Raw genomic sequence first — 16,307 nt, 5'->3', positions numbered from 1 at the left:
GCTACCTACATTATAACCCAGCATTGGTCTAAACAGTAGCCCAAAAAATGGTTACAAAGAACATTATTTTGGCTTGAACATTAACCATTATTTGGGTTGAATGGATTTCAATGATTGAATTATCCAAAATAGACATGGACTCTTCATATAAACACATTTTATCTCCAATTCCAACTTTGATTACGAAAAATGGCACCAACTCTGATTACGGAACTGACATAGACCTTAATATAGACAATTTTAGCCTAAGGTCTAGAAATAGTAACAAAATATTTCATGTACATGTGCCTTTATTCACGCAAACTGGTTTTAAGTTACAATTAGGACCTATTGCTTTACGAAATTTTAAAGTATTATTTATCTTAACGAATGTTCAAAAAAACGGAAGAAAAAGAACACTTGTGGCAGACTTTCAAAACATATTAGCTTATGACCTGAAATTAGAATAGGCATATTGATTCATAGCAGAATATCATACCAATTAGTAGTCCTTGAGAAATTGCCACTTTGTCTGTTTCAAAATATCAATAAAAAGAGAAGACATTATGCTTGCAATGACCGTTCCGCCAATTTTCCTTACACAAATCCATCCACTCACCAAAAAAAAGGCGTAGGACTTGTTACGTTAAAAATGTAGTCGAATAGCTATATTTTGTAAAAAAAAAATAAAAATCAATTTCATTCAATTCAAAAGCCTACGTTATATATAATTATTTCGAATATTAACCTTTAATAGTCAGTTTGAACTAAGACCATTTACACCTGGACTGCAATGAAGATAGGCGTTGTTGTTAGGCTAGTGTCGCCGCTACCACAACGCCACAATCGTTATTTAGAGGCTACTATCGTCCACAAGGGAATTCGGGCTGAAAAAACGCGTTCACTTCGCGCTCCTCTCCTGAGATTTTACTCGGTCGCCCCACGAGTCGTGACCAATTTTCGCCCGTTATTTACAGCGTCAAGGCTTAAGTGGAAACCACATGGCAAATTCCACCTAAAACAAGCACACGTAAAATCGTTTAGGCTGGTTGTTCGAGTATCGACTCTTCAAATATTTCATTGTAAGGTCTAACCTACCACAATCCTTGACCCACTCATCACATTTGGCACGTTCAAGTTTTACACTGGGAAACTTAATTAACTTAATATTGTCTTGAATATACCGCTTATCGTTTTTGCATGCACCATAAGAGCACCGAATAGCCGGCATTATTGTTGCCTAGGGCCCTAGGCTTAACCACTTATCGGCCGAGAAGTTGCAGACCACCGAAAATTTATTTAGACCCCCGCTAGAAATGAAGAGGAGCCCCGAGTCCGAGAAAAACAGCGGAAGAGAGCGCGAACCGTTCGCCTCTTAAAGAAGGGGGATAAAAAAAGGGGGGGGGGTTGCTGCATGTTTGTGGATTACTTTCGCAGATTTTCTCCACTTGGTGGTGTTTTGTAGCGGACACTCTGAAATCGGAGTTATAACGTTGGAATTGTAGTCCAGGTGTAAATGGTCTTAGGTTTGAAAAACTTCCAACTTGTTCTTTCAATTGATCAACAATTAACGAACGTTCGGATAGAGCTGTCCTAATCAATTTGTATATAAAGCAGTTAGATAACGTTACTTAAACATGAATAACGGAGTGGTACTGACATCTAAACCATAAGTAAACAGTCGCTTGGGCTCATTCACAGTGAAGTTTGCGGCCCTATTAAGCGGCCAGCCTGCGCCGGAAACCGTTACGTCGTAACATTTATAGACGACTCTTCAAGTTTCACTCAAGTTTATCTCATAAAAACGAAAGACTCAATTCTGAAAATATTTCAAAAGTACGAAAGCCACTAATCTCAACGTAAACGATCAAAAGTAAGGACACAGGACAGTGGAGAATACGTATAAAAAGTATTGGAACGCTATTGAAAGAATTAAGCTATCGGGCAAGAACTAATAGTACCCTACACGGTGTCGCCAAAAAATAATCGCCCCTTAATCGAAAGAGCGAAAACCATACTGCTTGACATAAATCTTTACAAACTCTCGAATTTCCTACCAAGAAGAGCCACAGAGACAACTGCGTAGGAACTCTGGACAGGATCAAAGCCCGGAATTGTACTTATTAGACTCATTGAAAGCGAACGATCTCCTACATTCCGAGTGAATAGCGTAACCACTAAAGGCTTGGTTCAAGGAGGAAGTTCCGGTCCAATGATCCTCCCCAGATACTGAGGTCGCCATTCAAGACGAAAAATAAGCAGCAAATCTAAAAATGGAAATCGTGGCAACAAAAGATAAAGAATCTTAAGCTCGAAGATATCCGGTCAGGACCAATCAGTGTGTATCCCCGAAGAAACTGTCATATCAAACAGATAAACCTCATCGTGTGAAGAACTTACTTATCTGAGCTTTACGCATATCAGCAAACAGAGAAGAAATAAAGTATCTTGAAGAAAGACGTTCTTGGGAATTAACAGAATTACCTCAATTTCGCAAGCCAATTGGTTGCGAATGGAGTATTAAAGTTAAGAACGAGGAAGTAAACAAGTATGAAGCTCACCTGAATGCTAAATTATATTCACAAAAATATGGGGAAGATTTCGAAGAAACGTATGCTCCAGTTGCAAAGTTCTTAGCTGTCCGAATCGTGCTTGATGCCACCGTATTCAAGAAGATGTACGCAAAGCATTTTCACGACCAGATGGCGTTTTGTTCCAAAAATGTCAAGTATAAAAAGTATCCAAGTTAAGGGAAAGCATTGTTAAATCAACTTGAGCGTGGAATAAGGAAGTCAATGATATAACTTTTCAAAAAGGCTTGTTTGTACAGTAAAGTTTAAAATGGCTTTTGGACGATCTCTAAGTCAATTCGAGTGTTCGAACCAAAGACGCTTGATCCACAAGCTCCATAGTTGTTTTAAAATGAATGATCTTAAAAAAAGTCACCTGCCGCTTTCATAGGATTTTCCATTCACCAAGTGGCGAAAATAATAGACATGCTCCAAGATTTCTACATGGAAGCTGCAGCACCGCCGAAAACTCCCATAGTATGGACGTATCCAAAACAGCAAGGCAAAGAAGATGTGCTCCCAAATAACCCTTTTCAGTGTAATTCCACATGTATGTAGAATCCGTCTCCAGACCGGACATCGCTGCTAGCGTCAGCTTTTTCTGCAAAAGAGTATCAAAACCCAGAGAAAAGGTTTAAAAAGGTTATGCGTTACCGGAAAGGAAGTCCAGAACTCTCGCAACATGTACCAGCATTGGAAGACCTCGAGCTTATAGGCTGATTGAGCATGTGACCACGTGGAACACTGATACTTTTTTCAATTGGAAAAGTCAACGAGCGCTTGGTCTGGTACCGTGGAAGACGAATAGGAAGCCAGTGCCCACGAAACCATCTGGTCAAGACAAGTTCTTTAAGGTATTGGATGCGCAGCTACAGGTCCGACTATGATTTACGAAGATAACTAAGGATGTATTAAAATGAGTCACAGCAAAAATCCAGTTCTGAACTAAGCACATCGACTGCTAATACCACCTGCTTCGACATATGCGAGGAAAGGGAACCATTAACGTTTCATATTGTTCAACGGATGAGGTGACCGCTGATATTCTTACGAATCCTTCGGTCAGAGAAAAGCCAATGTACCTGTGTTTCAAAGGAGGCATTGCAATTGCAGCTTAGAAGGGGTTTTGACATAGAAACGATAGCATCATAAAATGTCGATCTAGTAATAAAGTAATTTCTTAATCTAAATAAGTTGTTTTTATCGAACATAAATTCGGTTTTAATGTTTAATCCTATAAAAAAATTTTCAGTGGGAGGGGGGGGGGCTAAGTAGAAAAAGCTAAAGTTAAATATTAAAAAATAGTAAATTGTAGAGAGATGGTTAAAAACGTTGAAAATTCCAATCTTAAATGTAACTTTAATATACCAAGTAGTTCTCTGAAAAACGTTTCACGTAAAATAATTCAGCATGAAATAAAACACACTATTATGAACTTTTGTTTTTCATTTTTAAGCTTTACTTCATCTAATGTATGCAGCAAACGTTTAATATACGACATCATAGTTTTTTCGCAATGCCGCAGAGCACTTAAGGCATCTCTCGAAAAGTCGTCTTTTAGCCTAGCAATAGCTCTGTAACAAAACTTCAGATCTATTTTTAATTCGACAAACAATCCCAGTTAAGCCATGTTTGCAGAATAAGACTGAATCTCGTTCAATGTTCCCTTGGAAAGTTTGTTGGATCAGCTGGAAGCAAGGTTTGAAAGACGCTCAAAACAGGATTGTGCTTAGAAAATCTTTGTTCCCAATTGCTTATTAAAGCACCTAAAAAATTAAAATACATGGTGTTTTAAATTGCTCTGACTGGGCATTTTTTTTCAGAAACTACAAGAGATAGAGTTGCGAAATTTTCAGGGTATTATTTCTAGCGTGGGATCGCTTTAAATCCAAAATTAAAAAAAAAACTTTTCAACGAGAAAGTTGTAGAGTGCCGTCGAAAATGTTCAAAGAAATTGGTTTCATTGGAAAAGAACACTTTTTCACGAAGTTGTGAGCTAATGAAAAAAAAAAGCAGTCGATAGGGGGCAATAGCCTTCGCATTTTTGTACGTAAATGAAAGAAATAACGTTAAATGATTAAATTCCTTAAAAAAAGTACATTTAATTAACCAAAACGCCAATTTAGGCCTACAGTAGGCCTAAAAACGTATCAGTAGGTAAATTTGCAATTAGTATTTAATGTGAAACCTTTTTGTTTTCAACCATTCTCTAACGTTTATTGAGTCTAATTAACATGCAACTAAATTATTCTTGTGATCAGCGTGCTTTTATGGTCGAGTTGTTTTATGGTGAAGCCAATCGTAACGCGCAAAGGGTTAGTGAATTGTTCACCGTTCGATATACAGATAGAAGACCAATCCACAATCTTGGAGCTGTTCGTGACTTTCAGACTTACGGAAACGTCAATCCCAGATTTCGTGGACCAGGTCGTCAAAGCATCAACATGGAAGACACCGTTCCAGCCAATTTTGTAGCGTATCCTCGAGCAAGCGTCAGAGGTGCAAGCGACGATCTCGGATTATCGACGAACTACGTGTGGACCACTCTGCACAATTACAACTTCCATCCGTATCGAGCAACCCTCCACCAAGCTCTGCACGAAGGAGATATGGAACGTAGATTTGATTCCTGCAACTGGCTAATAACCATGTCTGATGAGAACCCAAATTTCACCAAACAAATGCTGGTGACCGACTAGTGTTCCTTTGGGATAGATGGGCCTTTCAACCATCAAAACACATGTGGTGTGACGAAAATCCTCACTGGGGTTTTCCTCACCATTATCACTAACAACTCCGACTGAATGTTTGGGCGGGTTTGCTCGGGAATCGAGTTATTGGCCCATTTTTCCTCGCAGCTCGTCTTAATGGACAACTCTACTTGGCACTTTTGCAGAAGGAAATATCAGACGCTTTAGAAGATATTCCACTGGAATCTTACAGACAGATGTGGTAGCAACATGATGGCGCACCACCCCACGTACCTAGGTGTGTAGTGGAGCAACTTAACAACGAGTTACCTCAGCGTTGGGTTGGCAGGAATGGTCACGTTCGATGGCCTGCGAGGTCTCCGGACCTAAATCCGATGGACTTTTTCTTGTGGGGATTCATCAAAACACCGAATCATTGCAGCCTTCGAACTTGTCACTCCTGATATGATCAGACGCTCGTTTCAAAACATGCTTCATCGTGCACAAACATGTATCCCGGCAAACGGAGGTATCATAGAACCTCACTTGTAAAATTCTTATGTTTATTCGAATAAAATGTTCATTTAAATCTTTCAGACATTTCTGTCATTTACCGTCAAAATGCGAAGGGTATTGACCCCTATGTACAGCTTGTTTTTTTATCAGCTCATATCTTCGTGAAAAAGTGTTCTTTTCCAACGAAACCTATTTCTTTGAACATTTTCGACAGCACTATTCAAGTTTCTCATTGAAACGTTTTTTCTAGCACCTACCGGTGAAAAAATATTTTTTACAAAACTCCGAAATTATTTACGATTTTTCTGAAATTTAGAATTTAAAGCGATACCACACTATAAATAATACCCTGCAAATTTAGCAACTCTTTTTGCAGTTTCGAAAAAAAAAATGCCCTGTCAGAGCAGTTCCAAACACCTTGTATATTAAAACACTATTATAGTCATCTGGGCTTTCAGAGTTTAGATTGCATCTCAATGTTTGCTTCTTTGAAGTTTTAGGATTCATCATTGGAAAATGAAATTTTTCCGCTTTGCCTTTAGCGCGTAAGAATAGTTCACTGAACGCTGAGTCTGTATTTTCCGTAATCTCTTTTATTTCTAACACTTTGTCTTCAGCGAGATCACACGCCTTTTTCAAATTTATTTTTCTTTGTGGCCGCATCTTACATAAAATGCTATTCTAAGAGAAAATTTTATTCACGGAATGTAAAGCTATAACAAATTCAAATTTTTTTATTGTTAAATTTAATTGGTGGGTGGCATTAGCAGAGTCGTTTTCTGGCCATTCAGAAACCCTGTCCAAAGCCAAAACACAGAATTTTCCGAATGAGACCCGACTTTTCGATAGGCCATATCTTAGCAGCCGTTCGACGTATCCGGATGACAATGGCACTTTCTAAATATGAATCGACCCTTTTGAATCCAAAAATGCAGGTTTCAGGGGCGTAACATCGTTATTAAAAATGTTGCCAAAAACGATATTTGGCGTTTCCGGCGGATATGGAAATGCTACACGTAAATCAAGACATAGGTAGGAAAGATATTAGTAAAATATTAAAAATACAATTGGTTTCAACTTGCTATCATTCATAGTTTTTGAGATAATCGCAAATAAGTGCCAACATCCCAACGGCCGAAGACTTATTTAACAGAGTGTACTTGTTATTGTGTCTCATGTTTTGCTCCAAAATTCGGACTAACAAAGGTTTTTTTGATTGATTTATCACGAACATCGATCTGGCACCCAGTAGATCTGACGGTTAGGTAAAAAATGTAGCTTTTATTCAATAGATAAAGCTCTCAAAATTATTCGAAAAATGTTTTGATCAAGTAATTTATATTCCTGTATTATCCGATTAATTTTTTGATAAATTTGTAAAATTAATCGGAAAAACGACGTTTTTTTCGATAAAAAGCTCAAATTTTACGAATAATACATGTTTTTTAATCATTTTCCGAAATATTAACCGGTAAATTTCTTTGTTTACATTTTTTCCCGAAAAAATCTATTTAAACGTTAATAATGATTAACCGTCCCCGACCTCTACAGCTTCGTTTACTGGATAAGTGGATTTCAACTGCCAATATGTGCCTACCCGGATATCGTTAAGAAATTTTTAGTTTTACAAATCAATTTTTTAATTATATTTTTATTCAATTGTTTGGAATTACCATCACCCACCCTATAAATAATAATTATAATTTTAAAACGGGAGTATTTAGCCAGGGTTACAGTTGAACTGTCCCATAATTATCGAAATCACCGGATCCGATGATAAGGTTCATCGTCATATAGTGCGCAAATTATTTATGTTTAGAGATAATACACCAACTTATTTAAAGATAAACTTTTAGCAAACTAATATAGGATGTTACTCAATATTATTTTCTGAAATATCATTAGATTAAAGGAAAAGCGAAGAACGAAATGCCAACAGTTAATGAGAACGAAGACGGCAATTTCTTTAAAGGATATGTTAAAGTGGCTTTTGGAGTGAATCAGCCTAAGATTAAGAAAGAATCGAATATTTCTTTGGTCACGATGGTGAATTACGAAAACAAGTTTGACAGAGTATCTCGAGCATTGTTTCCCATTTCAGCGTTAATATTCTTTGTGGTATATTGTAGTTATTACATGTTGTTCTGGAAAAACGACAATATAGAGGACGGATTCTCATTGCACAAAGTATTTATTTAATCAAAATACGCAAAAGTAAACGATGAATGAACAGTGAATGTATTAAGATTTAATATTTAATGTAAATTTTACACTGAAAAGCCAAACAAGAGAAAAACGACACGAGGAGGACAGAAAGATGAGCACTGCTTGTTTCTTCAGCATTATCAGTAAAATGTGTAATTTGTGTTAAAAGAAAAGTATCGCAATATTTAGAAGTTTTAAGTAATTTATGGAAATTATAGTTTAATTTATTTTAATTTTTCAATTTAATAAAATCGAATCACTTACGTCCCTGTGGTGGTTTTTATAATTTAAAATTGTTAATCATGATTCTTAATAAAAACACACGATTCATGGCCTTAAACATTTTACATTCAAATAAATAAGTTTTACACCATGAAGTATCAGTCGTGCGTTTTTATTATGATTATTATAATTTACTTACGCCTACATTTTATGTTCAAGACAAATACTCAAGTTATTCGAACGATTTAAAATAAGAAATAAACACTAGTCAGTGGCCTGTTTTCATAATTTTTAACGAGACTTCATTTAACTAAATTAAGTATAATAAATGGTGTTGGTCCATTTGATCGAAAAATATGTGATCGACAGTCGATCATTATACGTTGCAATTGATCGAAATTCCATTTGATCGAATCCCATTTGTCATTTCTTTCATAAGATCGAACCTTCAAATGATCGAATACTATTTGATCGAATTCAAAAGTATTTATACTACCAGTTGGTATGTTTTTATTTTACCGAATGTCAATATGAAGTGCAGAAGGAATAATGATGGAATAATTCATTACTTAAGTGCAGAAGGAATAATGATGGTATAATTCATTGCTTTAACTGTATTAAGACACAAAGATGAAGAGATTTTTACTTTATACACTATATGATGGAATTTTTTATGACATCGACGATAACGGCCCGTTGTTTTTGATATATATAAATAGGGTCAGGTTAGGTTAGGTTAGGTCGATGTACGCGCGCCGTAGGCGCGTATGCACCGTTGTATACGAGGGGTCTGACCACGTTCACGGCCCTTCTATTGCTAAAAATTAGGTACAGAGTTCGTTTTTTTAATAGGTCTTTCTATTAATTATGTCCGAGAGAATATTTTGTTTTCTACGTCACTGCGCTCAGGTTTTTTTTCTGTATATTATTTTTTGAATTTTTGTTGTTTTTTAGTTGTATTATAAATATAGCGGAGAATAGTTTGAATCGGTTAGTATAGGTTGTTACTATGGCATCTAACTATAGTGTACTATGGTTATTTTTCTTTAGTACAGTTTAAAGAAATAATTATTATTTCTAGAGTCTACTGTATCTCGTTCTGACTAGATGTTGCCTTTTCGATTTACTCCCAAAAACTAGTAGTTTTACCCTACAGTAGCTTTCGATCAAATTTCGTTCGATCAAATGCCATTTGATCAAATTTCGTTCGATCAAATGCAATTCGATCAAATGGAAATTCGATCAAATGGGACCCGTTCGATCATTTGTGAATCGGTCAAATAGACTCAAACCTAATAAATATCATGGTTTTCATCACTTATTAAAAGCTGCATAAATTTTTACAAACGTCTTCCTTGTATCGTTTGACATTTTTATAATGATGGTTTTCACAATGCACAAAGGTATAATTACTCAATTACAACGGTAATAATAATTAAAGGCGCATTTTAAGTATACAGGGTGTTTTTTTCTTATTAACAATTTTCTTATTGCACCTAGCGGTTAAAATTTAAATTTTCAAAAAACGTTAAAATATTTTTTGATTTAATTGCAATTTTGGTAGAAAGTATCCCCCGGCACTTTTAATGTACAGTACAAATTTCAACTTTCTAGAAAACATAGTTTTTGAAAAAAACACTTTTTCGAGCTAAATAAAACACCCTGTTTATTTTACGTGCGTAGATAAATATTTCCTTAATATTCGAATAAATTTTAAAGTACAAATTCAAATTAAGATAACTAAAATATTAAAACCTTTATGGCCGTGTGTAGAGCTTTAAAGTAATTTTAAAAAAGGAAGGAGTCGCATGGTGGTTTTTCTAAATAAAATTTTAATAATATTAATGGATGAAGAGAGCCCAGTAAAAACGTTTCGGCTCGTGAGCTTTCATTAGTCACAATAAAATAAAACTAGGGTTCATTACAATAATTTCAAAACACAGACATCACGTGACAATTTGTTTTTTCTCGTAAAACAAATTTTAACCGTAAGATTTCTGTTGATGCAGGTGATGGTCATTCGTTAATTTATACATCTACATCATTATTATATATTTAGAATGCAACATAAAAATCATACATATAGAAGTTATCAAAAAAACGACAAACAAAGAAATATATATAAAATAAATAAAAAATTTCAAGTGCTTTTGGCTATACAGGGTGTCCAAAATTGTTCTGACAGTTAGAGTGGCCAAATTGTTACGTAATAATTTTTTTTTATATAGGAACGCCTTACATTTAGATTTTCAGAAATATCGGAAAATAGTTTAACGTTTTTCCCAAATTTATATTTTGGGGGGAAAATGCGTGAAGAAAGCCTTCAATGAGAAAGTTGTAGATAATTATCGAAAATTCACAATAAAGGTGGTTATGAAAAAACAAGGTCGTTATAGGAGACAATAGTTTTTGGAGTTTTTTACGTAATTGTCAGAAATTAATGTCTTAAATTGTAAATATTTTTATTCATCCAAATGCCCAAAATTTTCAAGTGAGTTCTACGATTCCTCCGTTAAGGCTGGTTCACACGGGCTAATTAAATTCGAACAAATGACAATAAATTATTTGAAAAACATCAGAATTAAAACCCAAAGGGACGCATACAAAATAGTATCGTTTGAAATGAACGAAATTATAGTTAATTGTGTAACAAAAAACAAGTAAATTAGACTTTAAAATGAAATAAACGTTGTACGGCGACATTGGTACACAAATCTTTAGGGCAAAACAATTCTAATACAGGAATTTACTCAAATTTCAATTAAAATCTGAATGTATTACAAGTACAAAGATTGGAAAACGTTCCTAGAAGAAAATTTACATTTGTAAAGAAGTTAAGGTAGTCAAGTATGTTAAGTAATGGTTTGGTGGTTAGTTAATAGTGATATAAATGATTCTTCGGAGCCGTTAAAGAAACATTTTAAGAATCAATCCTGACACGGAGCACCTATTTCAGAAGTTATGTTTTTCAGTTTTTGCGCTCAATTAACTTTACAGCTTTAGCTGCCATCTAATATATAAAGAAGAGTGTTTGTTTGTTTCTTCATTTGTTTGTATATATATATATATATATATATATATATATATATATATATATATATATATATGTTTGTCCGCTATAGAAATCTACAGTTTTCAACTTAGGTCGAACATATTTGGTATATTATCTCATGGTACCCAGACTGTGGTTTTCGACAATCACGGTCACCAAAACAACTATAATTAATTGAATTTATTTATATTTAGGTATATCCGCTATATACAAGATACTACACTTTGGTCTTAGCCAAAAGTCCGAGTTTCTTAATTATTTTGGCATACACACGAAAAAAGCTAAAATTATAGCATATTTTTAAAGCTTTCTTCTATAGATACTAGGCCTATCTTAGACCTCCGGTGGTGTGGTCTCTGTTACTAGGTACACCGAGCTATAAATTCTGACACACTATAGATACTAGGCAGTATAATAAAAGGCAAATGATTATGTAATCAACGTATAATTGGTTAATATTGTCATTAACCAGTTGATTATATTGGGTATGGTGCCATGCGTTGATTCAGTTATTGCAGCGTTATATTTTAGTGAAGAATGTGTCGGAGTGTTAAGGTAAATTAAAAAATTCGTCTAAACATTCATGAGAAGAAACTTGACATCGTTTAATATAAAGAGGCATTTTGTACCGGGTACCCCAGCTAATCCAGTATAAATGTGAAATTTATAGTTTGATTGCAAAATGGTATTTCCGGAAATGTAAAATTTGCGGTTCAACTACGTTTTATTTTAGTATTGAATGTAAAATTGGATAACCCACAAATGTAATATTAAACATGTCTTAACCGTTATTTTTAAAGCAAATTCCATGTTAAAGGAATTGTCATGTCACCGTTAAATACACTTTTAAACCTCTGTTAGTTTTAACATCTTTACACATTAATATAAATCTCATTGTTACCGTATTATTTATTATAATAAAGCATTGAATTATAATGATCAATTTAACCGTTAAATTTACGGTAATTTCTAAGAAATACGAGGGATATACTCCTTGGCCTGCCTCTGACCATCCGTCTCAAGCCAAAGCCTGACGTGCCTCTCAGCGAAAGCGCCATGCACATGGCTGCGAACCAAGCCATTGGGTATTAGAACAGCAGGTTCAACACCAAAGACCCTTCTCATAACCATGATACTCGAACAAATTGAAAGACGCCGCGTAACATATTATAATTAATAAATACTGTAGGTTTTATTTAGTTGTTGGAGAATTTATTATTTAACTTTAAAGGTTGAAACGGGTAAAATTTCAACATCATAGAAACAGAAATTTGGTATTAACTACTTCTTTTTAAAATTAATCTCGATTGTTGAAAAATTAAGTTCAAAGTGGGGTTTATTTTCCAAATTTTATTATTTCAATCTAAAAAATTCCTATCAATGGGTTTCTCGGATGACCCACTAAACGAAACGAATGTCAGTCACCCCAATTTGGAATAATTTTAATCCGGTTATGGCCACATGGTCACAGATGAACGTTTTCTACTTAGCACTTGTCCCAGACCCGTACCAAAACGTGTAGACATTTCCCTCTAATATTACTGTTCAACTGCCCAAAATGGTCCAATAATAACCCGCTAAATTGTTTGAAAGTTATATTCCCTTTAAGAAAACACACACATGTTTTGTTTAATTGACAGAGACTATTATAAAGTACGGGGAAATAAACAACCCACTTTTCTCAGAATAACTTTAATTTTATTTCGTTTCGTAATTTTCAATTCACGGGTGTTAGGCACTTAATTAGATGGAACTAATTTTTCATCTACAAGTGGTAGACACATCATCGGCACATTCGTTTTCATCTTTTCTGAATTCGGTGCGACTCCGCATCTGCCTGATTCGCATTCTTTGTGTAAAATACACTCTGCAAATATTTGCAATTTTTTCAATTAATTTCTTACTCGGGTCTCTTAAACACGTGGGCTTTCATTGTTTACCTGCACCAAGTTTTTTCTTTTCCTGGTCTTGAGCCCCGGTCAAACAAAAAATGCACATTGCGAAAAGTGCCGCCACCATAACGTGTCTCGACATTTTGCTATAGGTTTTTTTAATTCAACTCTTTTAAATTTGATTCACCTAAAATATAAGAAAAGTCCAAAGTTTTTATTAGCAGATAAAACAGCTGAAACGGAAGCGGGTTTATTTTTTCCACTTCAGCTTCAAACTTTTTATTTTCACGATATAGAAAGCTCAGAAAACGTAAGTGTCTTTTCGCGTGAGTTATTTTGAATTGAATATTTTTCGCTCGATTTTGCCCTTGGTGTCATGTCACGTGCGCCGTAAATAACCAATAGTCTCGCGATAAATGTGGTCTGCAAAATATGGATCAACAATAAACAACAGAGCATATAAAAGTCGAATACCAACTTGGGCGTTTTTTCGCCTCAGCGTGCTTTAGCCTTTTAGGCCTATTAACTAGTGGTAACGTTACGCCTTAAGCCTTGTCTGTTGAAATATGTATAAACCTGTATTACCCCGTGCCAACAATTAGCATTAGAAACTCAAGGTACATTTTTTAGCGGAGTCAAAGAGATTGTTGCAATTCCTCTTATATATTTTCTAAGATTAAAAGTCGTCTTTACCTCAAATAAACAAATACCGGCAATCCAACAAACGAAAATATTAACCGTTAAAATAGAAAAGCGTAAAATAAGAATTGTTTTCACTTGGAAAGTCATAATTGGACTCACAAAAATTTACAAATACATAGATTCCATAAATCAACTGCTAAGAATTTAGCACAAAAGTTAAGGTTTAAGGTAAACTTCATCAGCTAGTTCAATTCTCACTTTAAGAACTCCAAGTTTGGTCAAGAGGTATAATCGTTGCACATTTTTTAGGTGCGATTAAACTGTTTAATATAGGCTGTTTGACCAGAAGTTAAATTTATCGTCTAATTATAACAACGATATAATTAGATCAGCTTAACAGTGACGGGTGCGCTTATCTCATTGTGAACAGTATTTTAGTCATTTTGAGCGAAATTAAAAGCTAATACATTGTTTAAAAGAGCTCCCAATGAAAATGAGAAGAGCTAATATTTCAACATTCAAAAAAGATCGGAAAGGATCGAAAATTATTTCGCTCAAAAATGAGCGGAAAAATCAACTATCAAATAGGAGCGGAAAGACACTACCACCAACAAGTTATTTGATAGAGCGCAATCTCGAAAAACATTTTCATTTTGATGAATTGTTTTAAACTAGATTTAAAGATAAACTGTTATATCCTTTTCAGACGATGCTAATAAAGTTCAGATATTTGTGCGCTCTCATTTTGAGCATTTTTGGACAATTTGATAGACATTGAGCTCGAATTATTGCTTTGAAAGAACGCGAAACCCAATTGAGAGCAACGCAATTTTCCACGCTCAAAAACGCGTGAGTGGATATCAATCTAATGAGAGCCAGCGGTGCACGAGCTGAGTTGTGATTTAACTAAAATGCCCATCACTGCCACACAATTAAAATGAGCATGTCGATGGAATTGAAGTTTAACACGCAAAGACAATTTTTATTTCTTCCAGTGCCTTTTTGTCCAGCTCCAACATAGAACTCTATGGATAACAATTTAATTAATCTTTAAGAAAACATTGAAATTACATCTGAAAAGCGTAACCATAGCGCCCTAAGATCTCGAGTTGGAACAGTGGACACATTAATAGCACGATTCGATTACATAGTATATTTATAACAACTGTGCAAAATTTGGGCGCTCTAAGGTGGAGGTTATGGACGACTACAGACAGACAGACAGACAGACAGACAAGCAAGTGTCGTCAATATTTACTACACCAAAGAAAAGAAGAAAGTGGATCGTATACTTAGCAATGTCGCAGGTCCAAGCAAGGATGAATCTGATACACCCGGTGGTCCTGGCACCTACTTTTATAGCATTTTCAAGTCATTGTTTTGTTGCTATTACTTACAAGTATTAAACAATCTAAGTTAATGCTCCCTTTGACCTGTCAGTTTTTACTAAAATTGATTGTCTCATATTGTCAAATTGATATCGTAAGAGTAAGACCGATCTCGTTATTGTTAGAAACGTGTAACAGCTAGCATATTTATATTATTTCCAACAAACATTCATTAATATATGTCCCTCGAGTTTTGGAAAACTATTGTGTCAGAGTAGTCGCTGATAATGTTATTTGACTGATAAACCTTCAATGTAAAAATAATATTTGCAGCTTCCAGTACGAATACAATCGCAATAATGTTGGATTTCAAAAGAATGTAGTGGCTTGTTGAACTTGTTCTTGATTTTGATTATATAAATTTTTGTCTTTAGCGTCGTTTTATTTTAAATTTTTAGCGGAAATGTATTTCTCCAGCTTCATTTTAGAAATTAGTGAATTTTCATTGCAAAATCGGTTATTGGATATTTTGCATACAGTCTTTGTTTTCATGTCGCGTGTGATCTAATTTGGCAATAGGGTCGCTGTAAACGTAGTCTGCTACATATTCTTCAATAAGTAATGATTTAAGCTTATTGGAATAGTTATAGGCTTAAAGTAACCCGCACTTCTAGAGATATATTTTTAAATGTGGTTCTAAAAACAACGTTATTTGCATTTTGTTCCATGAAAATACCATCGCAGAATAACAAAGGAGTGTTCATAAAATCCCTTTCATGTGTTCTCGTTTGTGTTTAGGCAAATATTTTCTGGTAAAATTTCGACGACCAACACAAAACCCAACTTCACAGAATACCGAAATCCATTCAAATATCAAATACAACCGAATTCCAGTCAAAGTTAAAGGACTACCGAATTCTAGCCAATTATCAAAAACTACCGAAGCCCAATCAAAGTTAAAAGACTACAGAAATCTAGCCAAACTTCAAAGAAAAACATCCAAACCTGAAAGACTACCGAACCCCAGCTAATTTTAAAAGACTACCGAAGCCCAGCTAATTTTAAAAGACTACCGAAGTCCAGCTAATTTTAAAAGACTACCGAAGCCCAGCTAATTTTAAAAGACTACCGAAGCCCAGCTAATTTTAAAAGACTACCGAAGCCCAGCTAATTTTAAAAGACTACCGAAGCCCAGCTAATTTTAAAAGACT

General features: G+C 34.8%; 1 long non-coding RNA gene across 1 annotated transcript; it reads right to left on the bottom strand.

The window, feature by feature from the left end:
* Positions 1–12,945: 12,945 nt before the first annotated feature.
* Positions 12,946–13,279, bottom strand: LOC149958437 (uncharacterized). The gene is made up of 2 exons (XR_016478441.1): positions 13,175–13,279; positions 12,946–13,101 (listed from the first exon to the last, which is right to left on the bottom strand). It is a non-coding gene; the product is annotated as an uncharacterized LOC149958437 (long non-coding RNA).
* Positions 13,280–16,307: the final 3,028 nt, after the last annotated feature.

The sequence above is a fragment of the Leiobunum rupestre genome, chromosome 2 (genome assembly GCF_980474605.1).
Source record: "Leiobunum rupestre chromosome 2, qqLeiRupe1.1.hap1, whole genome shotgun sequence".
Lineage (NCBI taxonomy): Eukaryota > Metazoa > Arthropoda > Arachnida > Opiliones > Sclerosomatidae > Leiobunum > Leiobunum rupestre.
Note: the sequence above shows the minus strand (reverse complement) of the source record. Positions and strands in the feature narration are given on the sequence as shown.